The 10545-nt window shown below is 50.1% G+C and overlaps 1 pseudogene; it reads right to left on the bottom strand.

Moving 5' to 3' along the window:
* Positions 1-706: 706 nt before the first annotated feature.
* On the bottom strand, positions 707-1505 carry LOC144824068 (uncharacterized; annotated as a pseudogene).
* Between the last annotated feature and the right edge of the window lie 9040 nt (positions 1506-10545).

Below are 10545 nucleotides of genomic sequence, written 5' to 3'. Positions count from 1 at the left end.
ATAGTTTTGTGTAAGAGCATTTTAATAAAATTAAGAATGTTAGCAACACATAACCAGGGCATACTGTACAGTTTCATGTTACACGTCTTATCGTGGTTGTTGGACAGTTTGCTGACTTTTCTCTACACATACATAATATAACACATGCTACACACATTACTGGAAACCCGGAAGAAAGTTTGCCTCAGTGTCACTGGTTTTTACATTTTTAGAGCTATAAGCTCAACAGCTCTAGAAAGCACTTCCTGTTCACCCTTCCTATAACCTTGTACACTCAGGATGCTGATGGCATTCAAAAGATCCTAAAATTATCTGTTGTACAATACAAAACCTTTATTTGTGAAATAATCTTCAGTCAGAAGCTCCAAAGAGATATGTAAGTTGTTCATCAGTGATAGTCTTAACTCCCTCATATGGCATTTGTACGTGCTCGAGTATTCATCCGTTCTAGGTAGCCATGCATTGATACAGCAGTTGGCTATAAAAGTAGGACTACCAGACTCTATCGCTATGGGCGGCTCACCAAGTTTCAGATAGCGCAGAATTACAGGTTGTATTTCAGCTTTTCTTTCTTTAAACAATACATGTACCGATCAGGCAATATGGATGTTTCCTGGATGTAACTCAAAAGCATCCTGCGCACCGACATTTTCATACTTGTCCTTGTGAGTAAGTGTCAAATGTTAAATAATACAATAATGACAGGCTACCAGGTTCTCATCTTTTTGTAAAACTGTTTTTTCAGGACTATAGAGCTGACTCGTGGATTTTTAAAATAAATAGTGCACATACGTTTTTCTATTGCCCTTTCTGCCATCCTTCCAACAAAATATGTACACAAACCTTGCATACGACAGTGTTTTGAGCGTGTCTCGCTCAAGTATCAGATCCCCTTGAGTCAGGCCGACAAGACCATGATCATATCAGGGTGGACATTTTTCTTTTCCTTGGATAAACCATACACCAACAGTTTACATACTTTTTTGTGGGTCTAGCAAGCTACATATATGATAGATTGTTCTTAAAGTGTATTAGTCGTATAGACACGTGTGAGCCTCCTGCTGTGGATCATTAACTGTATGGCTGGAACAGAGGTTATGATAGTCACGTTTGACACACATGTTCAAAACAATCACAGCAAAACCTTTAATAGGCCCTATGGCGTCTTAGGGTGCGCCTGAAGCTTCCTTTTCAAAATATGCAATATTATAGGTACAAACACATTTCTTGCTCGCCTTTTTGCTGTGGATTGTGGAACCTTCAGTTTGTTTTGAACAGCATAAGCAGTAAACATTTACGCCGTTAACCTGTGGTAGTGTCCCTCGACCAAGGCTCTTTTTGCTGATGCTTTCTGCAGTTAAAAACAGAAAGACAGACTGTTAGTTAAAAATAAAATATAGCTGTATATACGATATAAGTAATTGCCTATAACAACTTTTACTAACCTCGTAATTTTCGTGGAACTCAGTGGTGGCTCTGAATGCTAGAGAGTCGCTGAGGTCCATTGAGGCATAACTGGCATAGGAGTTTGCACAAGGTTGTTGCACGAAGATAGCCTACGAAAGCCGATTCCTCCAGAAACCCCCTATCCTCATAGACCGGAGTTAGGATCTGTTATAGAATCTTCACCTTCTTCCATGGTGATTAAATTGTTTCAAGATTTGCTTTATTACTCGAGGTTTTGCTGCCACTGCTGGAGACCTTAATATGGGATATCAGTTGTGGCAAATCCGTGGGGCTGAGCGTTTCCAACTGCTGGCAGACCTACTCATCAAAACCAGAGATGTCGAGAGCACGTGACCAGGGTGATGTCACAGCACACTCGACCGAGCATGGTCATGTGAAACAATATCGACCGCCCCCTCTGGAAGTCACGTCGCTGCCAGGGAGGGCCCCCAGAGGCCAGAAGTACAAGTAACTTTTTGCTTGCTGTGGAAGGTATCCCTCATTGCTACTGTTGTGCAGATACTGTTGTCCTTTTTTTCTTTCCAGTAGGTTAGTCTAATGGTATTATTTTGATTGAACCAATTGTGACAGCCTGTTGGACTACGTTTCCGGTTGTGGAGCCAGGATGAGCACCGCCTTCAGAAAGAGGATGGTCTGCCTAACTGTTAATACAGCAGGCAGGCTGATTGGTTGATCGAAAATGAGCTCTGCCACATTTGTGATGGAGTACCCTGTCTGCCAACTCTAAATTAGACCCTAGTTGTGTTTTTAACATAATATTAAGTGTGAATTACATAGACGAGTGAAATATTGAGTTAGAACTTGAAGGATTCAAAGAATCATTTCAAGTTACAGGTTGAGATATTTTACTAGGCTCAGAGTCTTTGAGCTTCTTGTTCCATAAAGTTTTCTATAAGAAATATAGTAACCCACTAAGCTACCTTACTAGTATAAAAATGTGTGACCTACAGATTTCACGCTATGCTCTGCACCTAGCATATTAATCCTTTACGCTGTTTGATTTTAGCATGGGGCCACAGATCAGATACAGATCTCTGCAGCGTGCACACTCACCCACCTGAGCTGTACTATCTTTATGATACCTTGCTGGATACATAGAGATGTCCTAGCAGGTTGCTTAGCCCTCTCAGTTAGCATAACATACAAGATGTTTGTGACACCAATACCACTTTACGATATTTACTATTGCCTTTCTTTGGGTGCAGATTTTGCAAAAATAATGAATATTTACTTGCAAACCATTGGACGATAGTCAGGACTCTTTTCCTCAGGGCTCTGCCTTCCTGCCCTTTGCCTTGAAATTTGTGAGATCTCAGAGTACATATGTTATTTCCATTTTCAGCACTGTACACAGTCCTTCTTTAATAAACCTTAGCATCCTTGCAACGGAGCAACCCCTTGCCCTTTAGAGAAGCGCAAGCCTTCCCTGAAAGAGAAGTCAGCTCTCTAGGGCCTCCTTACCTGAGATCGACATGAATTAAACTCCCCGTATATCCAACTAGTTCCAACCCATCACAATCCGACCATGGAGTTCTTTCCATGAGGCCAAAGGTCATCCCCCATGAGCCAGCCCGGCCTCATTTAGAAAGCTCCCATTCTCCCAGTCCCACCGCTTGTTAGCTTCTGTACCCAACCTGCCTAGGAGAGCGGATCTAATTAAACGAATGCTACCACCTCTTCTAAGCTCATGAATTCATTTAAATAGACCTTCATTGAAAACTCTTGGCTTAAAAATGCTACATTCAGCTATTGGATTCACCTGGCCACGCCAGATCATACCACATACAAAAGCAAGTGAGGGAGGCTGCTCTCTGGGTCCCTTTCAGTGACGGCTCCTCCGCAATGGCGGAGGAGTGTCGCCTCACTGCCTAGCTCAGAGCCAGATAATGAAAAATAAAACCATGTTCTAGCATCGTTTTATTTTTCACTGTCAGCTCTGAGCCAGCTCTGTAGGTAGGGGTGGGATGGAGGCTTGGAAGGGGGAAGAAGAGTGCTATCTGCACTCCCTAAGTGCGCATATGTGTTTTGGTCAGCCGACTCAGGCTGACCAAAACACACATGCGCACTTAGGTTTCTTCAGCCCGGCTGCATTGAGTAGCCGGGCTGAAGAAATCCCACAGACTCCCAGTGCGGAGCGTAGTCCATTCAGGCCAATCCCTGCGCTGCTCAGCAGCACAGGTATTATTTGGGAGTCTGTCCAAGGGGGTGCTGGGACCAGGAATAGGAGGGGGGGTGCAACGTGACATGGGAGGAGGCCGGCGGCTTCAGGTAAATTCTGTTTTTTTCAATGCATTTATTATTACTAAGCCGCCCCGCGCGATGCGACACCTTCTGCGTTTCCTCCACCAGCCCCACCACCCTTTGTTAATGGAAGCCGCCACTGGTCCCATCTGTTGACTTCTCCGGCTAAAAAAAGCACCCCCTGCAGCTCCAACATACTTCACACTAGACTCCAGGGGCAAATTTAATAGAATTCCATGCAACCCATCTCAGCAAGGCAAATTGCTGTGCTTCTTGGTAAAAATGGAAGAAAGCTGTAGAGCGCCATATTTATAAATATATGGTGCTATTCAGCTCTCGCTCCCTTTACTGGCGCACTTGCGGATGCCTAGCGCCAATGCTTGCACCTTTGCACCATATTGCAAGGGTGCCTGTGTTGCGGTCAGAATTGATTTCATGCACTAAGACTACCTTCCTGCATGAAAACAATCCTCGAAGACATATTCCAACTTCTATGTGTGCTGCAGAATGACTGTCCTGGGTAGGCACAGCATTTTGGCCTAAACCCAGGTTTACTGGATTTTGTAAATCTGGTTTCGCATCAAAATACACTAATGAATGAATGGAAATGCCCATGCTCCACCGATATAACGCAAACCAACGCAGTGTAATGCAACGCAGCACAAGGCAATTTGCTTTATATAGCTTTGTAAATACCCACTAGCATTTTGTGTCATAGCTGCTCCCCAAAAATTGTTGCAATCACAACACAAAATCTTGTCTCTAGGTCTAAAGACTGTAAACGGATAACGGGAGAGAGAATGTATCCCAAGCCATCCCACCCATCCCTGCAATGCAAGAGACTACCCTTTCTGCACTGATGAGCATTGTGCTCACTGCATGTCTGTCTCAATCATGTACGTCATGATACGAGGTACATCCCATGATTTACAGAGAGGAGGATACGTGTGCTGTGAGGTGGCTGGCCAGCGAGTACCAGGTCTGTGCTCGCCTGGTCTCAGGGCCCACCACAATTATCGCATTTTGATGCAAGTATGATCTGAGTACAGTTCCCTTACATGGGTTGTTACCTGCAATGCATTTTCCATTGCAATACAAAAATGAAAGAATAGTTATGGAAAGTGTATATCCAGACATTGCCTTGAGAAAGGAACTGGTATGGTTCATGGATGCCTGCCAACCAGGTGAGTAAATACCATTAGCGCAGCCGCTGGTGCGATACACCAGGGGTCCAGAGGTGGGAGGGGGCCCAGTCTGCCCTGTACCAGCTGATGCTATTTCAGAGGCTGCCTGTTATGATTGTTTGATTTTTAAACACAGTAGTGCATGCTAGGAACTTGGCTGTGTCTACTTTTCAGGTGGAGGGGTACAAAGGGAATAGAATGAAAGAAGAGAGAGGAATGGGGCGAAAGAAAAGGAGAGTGAAAGAACAGGTGAAGGCAGGAAAAACATTACAGAATAGGAGAAGGATTAACATTTGGGCGAGAGAGAGAAACGGGAGATCAGAATGAGCAAAGTGGCAAAGGAAAAGGAAGAGAAATGAACTAGAAATAAGGAGAGAAGGGAGGAAGGCGACGAAGATGAGCCAGAAGAGGGGAAGAGAGGGGGAGAGACTGTGGAAGGGGATAGAGAATTAACTTGATGAGGTAGATGAGAGGAGGCCGGGTTGGAGCTGGGGGAGGTAAGATGGAGACCTGTAAATTACATTAGTGTAGCAGGTGCAGCAACACCGAGGTCCAGGGCCGTGATGGGCGACCTGCACCTCATTTATAGCATTATTTTAATACCAGCTGGAGGGCATAGTTCCATTGCTTGCACTAGGGCCCATGAGACGCAAACTACGTCATGGGTGGCAGTGGCACGAAGCCCGTGTAATGTTTGTGACCGCGGTTAGCGGTCTAGTTAGCAGCGCCCGCAAGGGTGCGTATGCGCGGGCGTGTTACGTCACGCGCTGCAAGTATAAAATAAAGGTAGGCGTGGCCGGCAGTTAGTCCGGGACCACGCGGTAACACAAACTGGTGTCCCGAGTCTGTTTCACGCCGCAGCGCTAATAGTTGACGCGCATGCGGCCCCCAAGACTCAACACTGGCGACGAGGGTCCGTAGACCCATGCTGTGCCCCCATCTGCCCCACCTCGGCCGTGCTCCGGCTGTATAGAGGCTCCCGTGCGAGGCGGGCCCTGCCGAGCTGCACGCTACGCGCCGGGCGGCGGTGGTCGACAGCTGACGAGGGCGGCCCTCCCCGCTGATGCTCCTGCCGGAGAGGAGGGCCGCCGACGGGCGAGGCGTGCCCCCGAGAGGCGGAACTAGCATCTGGGCCCAGAAGGTTGTGGCGTGAGTACCGCCCCCAGCGCAATTGCGGCACGAAGCAAATGCCCTCATTCCTGCTACACACTCAAGGGAGAGAGCCAGGGCCAGGGCGTGAAGCCCCAGAATAGACTGCCCAGCGGCGCACCCACGAAGAAGGCCGCCCAGTCACGTGGCGGAGCCAAAAGCGGAGGCGCAACCGGCCTGGGGGCGAGCACGTGCCGTCAAAGGCCTCGCGCTAGGCCCCTCTACGCGCCGGCATGGCGGCAATACCCCCTATAGAGCCATTTGTTGTGGACGGCGCCCCTCCATCCCTGGCGCCGCGCTGGAAGGACTGGACGGAGCGTCTGCAGTTCTACTTTGAGGGTGCAGGCACAGCAAGGGAACGCCGCAGGGCGCTACTTCTTCATCTAGGAGGGAAGGATATCCACAGGATTTACAAGACCCTAGTGGAAGCCACGCAAAAGACTTACATCACGCTCCTCAATGCGCTCAATGCACACTTCGAGCCCATGGCCAGCAAAGACTATGAACGGTTCATATTCCGCCAAGCCAAACAGGAAGCCGAAGAATCGCTCGACGCATTCCATGGCAGGCTTAAAGAACTCTCCAGCACCTGTGGGTTTCGTGAGGAGCAAGAGGAGATACGTGGCCAAATAATACAAGGCTGCTACTCATCAAACCTGAGGGTGAAGAACCTGCAAGAAGATGGAAAACCGCTAGCAGACATCCTGAAACTTGGGCGCTCCAAAGAACTGTCGCAGGCGAGGGCGTCACACATGGAGGCGGCCCTCCACCGGCCAGTCAAGGTGGAACAGGTCAACACGGCCGAACAAGTCAATGTCGTCCGACCGAAGTCGCGCCAATTTGGAGGGAAGAAGCCACAAGAAAGGCGCAAAGAGTGTGGATACTGTGGAGGCCAGCCCCACCGCGCTCAAGACTGCCCAGCCCGCGGGAAAAGATGCAGCTCGTGCGGACGGATAAACCACTTCGCAGCGGTGTGTAGATCCACGAGGCCGAAGAACGAGGCTGCCCACGCCATAAGAGAAAGTCAGGACAGCAAAGATATGGACGATGATTCCAATGACTTCCTGGTCCACTATGTTTTCCCCATCGACCAACCGCAGAGAAAGAAGAGGCGCCTCCCAAAGTGTCGCATAAGAATACATCAGCAGGAAGTAAGAGCCACGATCGACACTGGAGCCTCGATTGAGCTCATGGCCGCGAATGTGCATAACCAACTGCGAGACAAACCGACTCTGAAGGCGGCAAGGATCCGGGTATTCGCGTACGGACAGAAGACCCCAATCCCCCTGATCGGTTGCTTCCAAACGGAACTGCAGCACCAAGACCGGAAGGTCCCGACGACCGTTTACGTCACCAAGGAGGGCAGTGGCATGCTCATCAGCGGGCAAGCGGCAGAAGAACTTCAACTGATATCGTTCGCGATGGCCGTACTAAAGGAGGAGTTAGACACGATACTAGAAGAATTCGAAGACACGTTTAGAGGCATCGGATGCCTCAAGGGGAAGGAGGTGTCACTCCACATTGATCAATCCATCCAACCTGTCGCCCTCAGACATCGGAGAATAGCATTCCACCTCAGGAAGAAGGTCGAGGAAGAATTGGACGCCCTCGAACGACAGGGCATCATCGAGAAAGTCAGTGGGCCTACCCCGTGGGTGTCTCCGATCGTGGTGGCGCGGAAGCCTAAGCAGCCTGGCCAGGTTCGCATATGTGTAGACATGCGCCTACCCAACGCGGCGGTCAAGAGGGAACGGCATCTTACCCCTACAATCGATGACATCTTGGTGGAGTTAAACGGAGCAAAATGGTTCTCCAAGATGGACCTCAGGTCGGGCTATCACCAGCTTCCCCTTCATCCCGACTCCCGCTACATCACCACGTTCTCCACCCATGTGGGCCTCAGACGGTATCGGCGCCTCAACTTCGGTATCTCCAGCGCCGCGGAAGTCTTCCAGAACACCATCCGAGAGGTTCTGAGCGGGCTCCCGGGAGTCCTGAACGTCAGCGACGACCTGCTGATATATGCGAACTCCATTGAAGAACACCATCAAAGGTTGAGAGGCGTGCTACGGAGAATCAAAGACTCGGGCCTGACCTTGCACCGCGAGAAGTGTCAATTCCTCCAGAACAAGATCAGCTTCTTCGGATACACCTTCTCGGACAAAGGAGTAGCCCCAGACCCAGACAAAGTGAGAGATGTGCAGGAAGCCCCTGCTCCATCCAACATATCGGAAGTGAGAAGCTTCCTGGGCATGGTGAATTTCTGCGGGAGATTTATCCCGGATTTGTCAAACCTCACCATGCCCCTCCGAGAGCTCACCAAGGCCACCACCCCCTGGCAGTGGGGCGAAGAACAGGACACAGCCTTCCGAGACACCAAAGCCGCACTGTCGGCAGACAAAACCCTGTCATACTTTGACCCAGCGAAACCCACCAACATAGCCGTGGATGCCAGCCCTTACGGCCTGGGAGCCGTGCTGACACAACGCCAAGGGGAGGACGACTGGGCACCCATCGCTTACGCCAGTCGGTCGCTGACCGAAACAGAACAAAGATACTCCCAGATAGAGAGAGAGGCGATAGCGATCCATTGGGCCTGCAGACATTTCCATGTCTACGTGTATGGACACCCATTCACAGTGTCAACAGATCACAAGCGTCTGATCCCGCTATTCCGAGGGTCAGTGTCCAAGCCACCGTCCCGAATAGAGAAGTGGATTCTCCAACTGCAGGAATACGACTACCAAGTTGAGTACAAACCAGGAGCGGCAAACCCGGCGGGCTACCTCTCCAGACATCCCCGAGCTGCCACCAACGGGGAGAAGGAGGACGCAGAGGAAACAGAAGAATACGTGAAAGTCGTGCTGGAAAGGTCCAGACCCCTGCCAATGAGCTTGGAGATGATCATTGAGGCCACTCGCAACGACGAGGTACTCCAGTTGGTGATGAATGCTCTACAAGCCAACGACTGGAGAGCCGTTCAAGCGCCACTAAGTAAAAGGACACCACAAGCAAAGAACTCCCTGGAGACATTCCTGAGAGTGAAAGAAGAACTGTCAGTCGACGGCCAAGGGTGCCTACTAAGACGACCACGGATCGTGATGCCGGAAGGCCTCACCCAGCAAGCAGTCGAGCTAGCGCACCGCGGACACCAGGGCACAGTGAAGACCAAGAGCAGGCTCCGAGCTAAAGTGTGGTTTTCGGACATGGACACCAGAGTGGAACAGGCCGTCAAAGAGTGCCGATGGTGCCAGGCTGCGGGGCAACCTGAACGTCCACCCCCAGTCATCACAGAGGACAACCCGCAGAGGCCGTGGGAATGCATCAGTGCAGACTTTGGGCACCTCCCTGACTGAAGATATGTACTTGTCATCATAGACGATTTTACCAAATACCCTGAAGTGGAAGTCGTAACAACTCTCGCTGCCAAAGAGGTCATTGCAAAATTTGAGAAAGCAATCGCCACACACGGCATATTCGAGTGTGTCAAGACGGACAACGGGCCACCGTTTCAAGGGTAAGAATTTGGAGAATGCCTCAAAGATTGGGGAACCCACCACCGGAAAGTGACCCCCCGCTGGCCTCAAGCCAACGGGGAAGTAGAGAGGTTCATGCGCACGCTGAACAAGGTTATCAGGAATGCCCATGCTGAAGAAGCTCCCTTGGAGAAAGCAATCTACACATTCCTTAGAGAGTATCGGCTCACTCCACATCGCACCACGGAGGCAGCTCCAGGACCATGGGTCGAGTAGTCCGAGACACCCTTCCCAGCCATCCAAACTGGACCCTGACCAACGTAGACCCAAGGAAAACCTTATCCAACAGAACCCGGTCTAATGACTATGCCAGTTTTCGTCGAAGGGCCAAAGAACCAACGATCAAAGAAAAGGACCAGGTCTACGTAAAGGACAGATATCCAGGGAGCAAGTTTCGACTCCCATTTGAACCCCGACCATGGACAGTCATGCGCCTCACAGGCACCATTGTGACGGCTCAAAGAGGAACGGAAACAGTCGCACACAACATATCCTTTTTCAAGAAAGCCTCCCCGAACTCCCCTGGCCCCCAAGGGTGGACCTATCCAGCCAACCTGATGGACCAAACAGTCCAGGAGGGGGTGACAATGACGCCCCGGGAGAGGACATGGTGGCGAGCCCCGCAGCCACCGAAACTCCCAGAACCAGCAGTCCCCGGTCCCCGGATGATCCCTGGGTACAGGAAAGTCCCCTCAAGAGACTCCACGGAGGGCGCCTTCCAGGGGAGAAGCCGCAGGATATGGGCTAAGAAGAAATCCGGCCCGTCTTCCCGGCTGGCGGACTTTGCAGTAGGCTGATCATGAACTTTACATCCATCAGACTGGTAAAGGGCCGAATTACCCAGTACTTTTTCTACCAAAATTACAAATGACTTATATGCTGTTGTTTTGTTTAAATAAAGGTTAAAAGGAATGTAATGTTCATGACCGCGGTTAGCGGTCTAGTTAGCAGCGCCCGCAAGGGTGCGT

Source organism: Lissotriton helveticus, chromosome 3_1 (genome assembly GCF_964261635.1).
Source record: "Lissotriton helveticus chromosome 3_1, aLisHel1.1, whole genome shotgun sequence".
Classification (NCBI taxonomy): Eukaryota; Metazoa; Chordata; class Amphibia; order Caudata; family Salamandridae; genus Lissotriton; species Lissotriton helveticus.
Note: the sequence above shows the minus strand (reverse complement) of the source record. Positions and strands in the feature narration are given on the sequence as shown.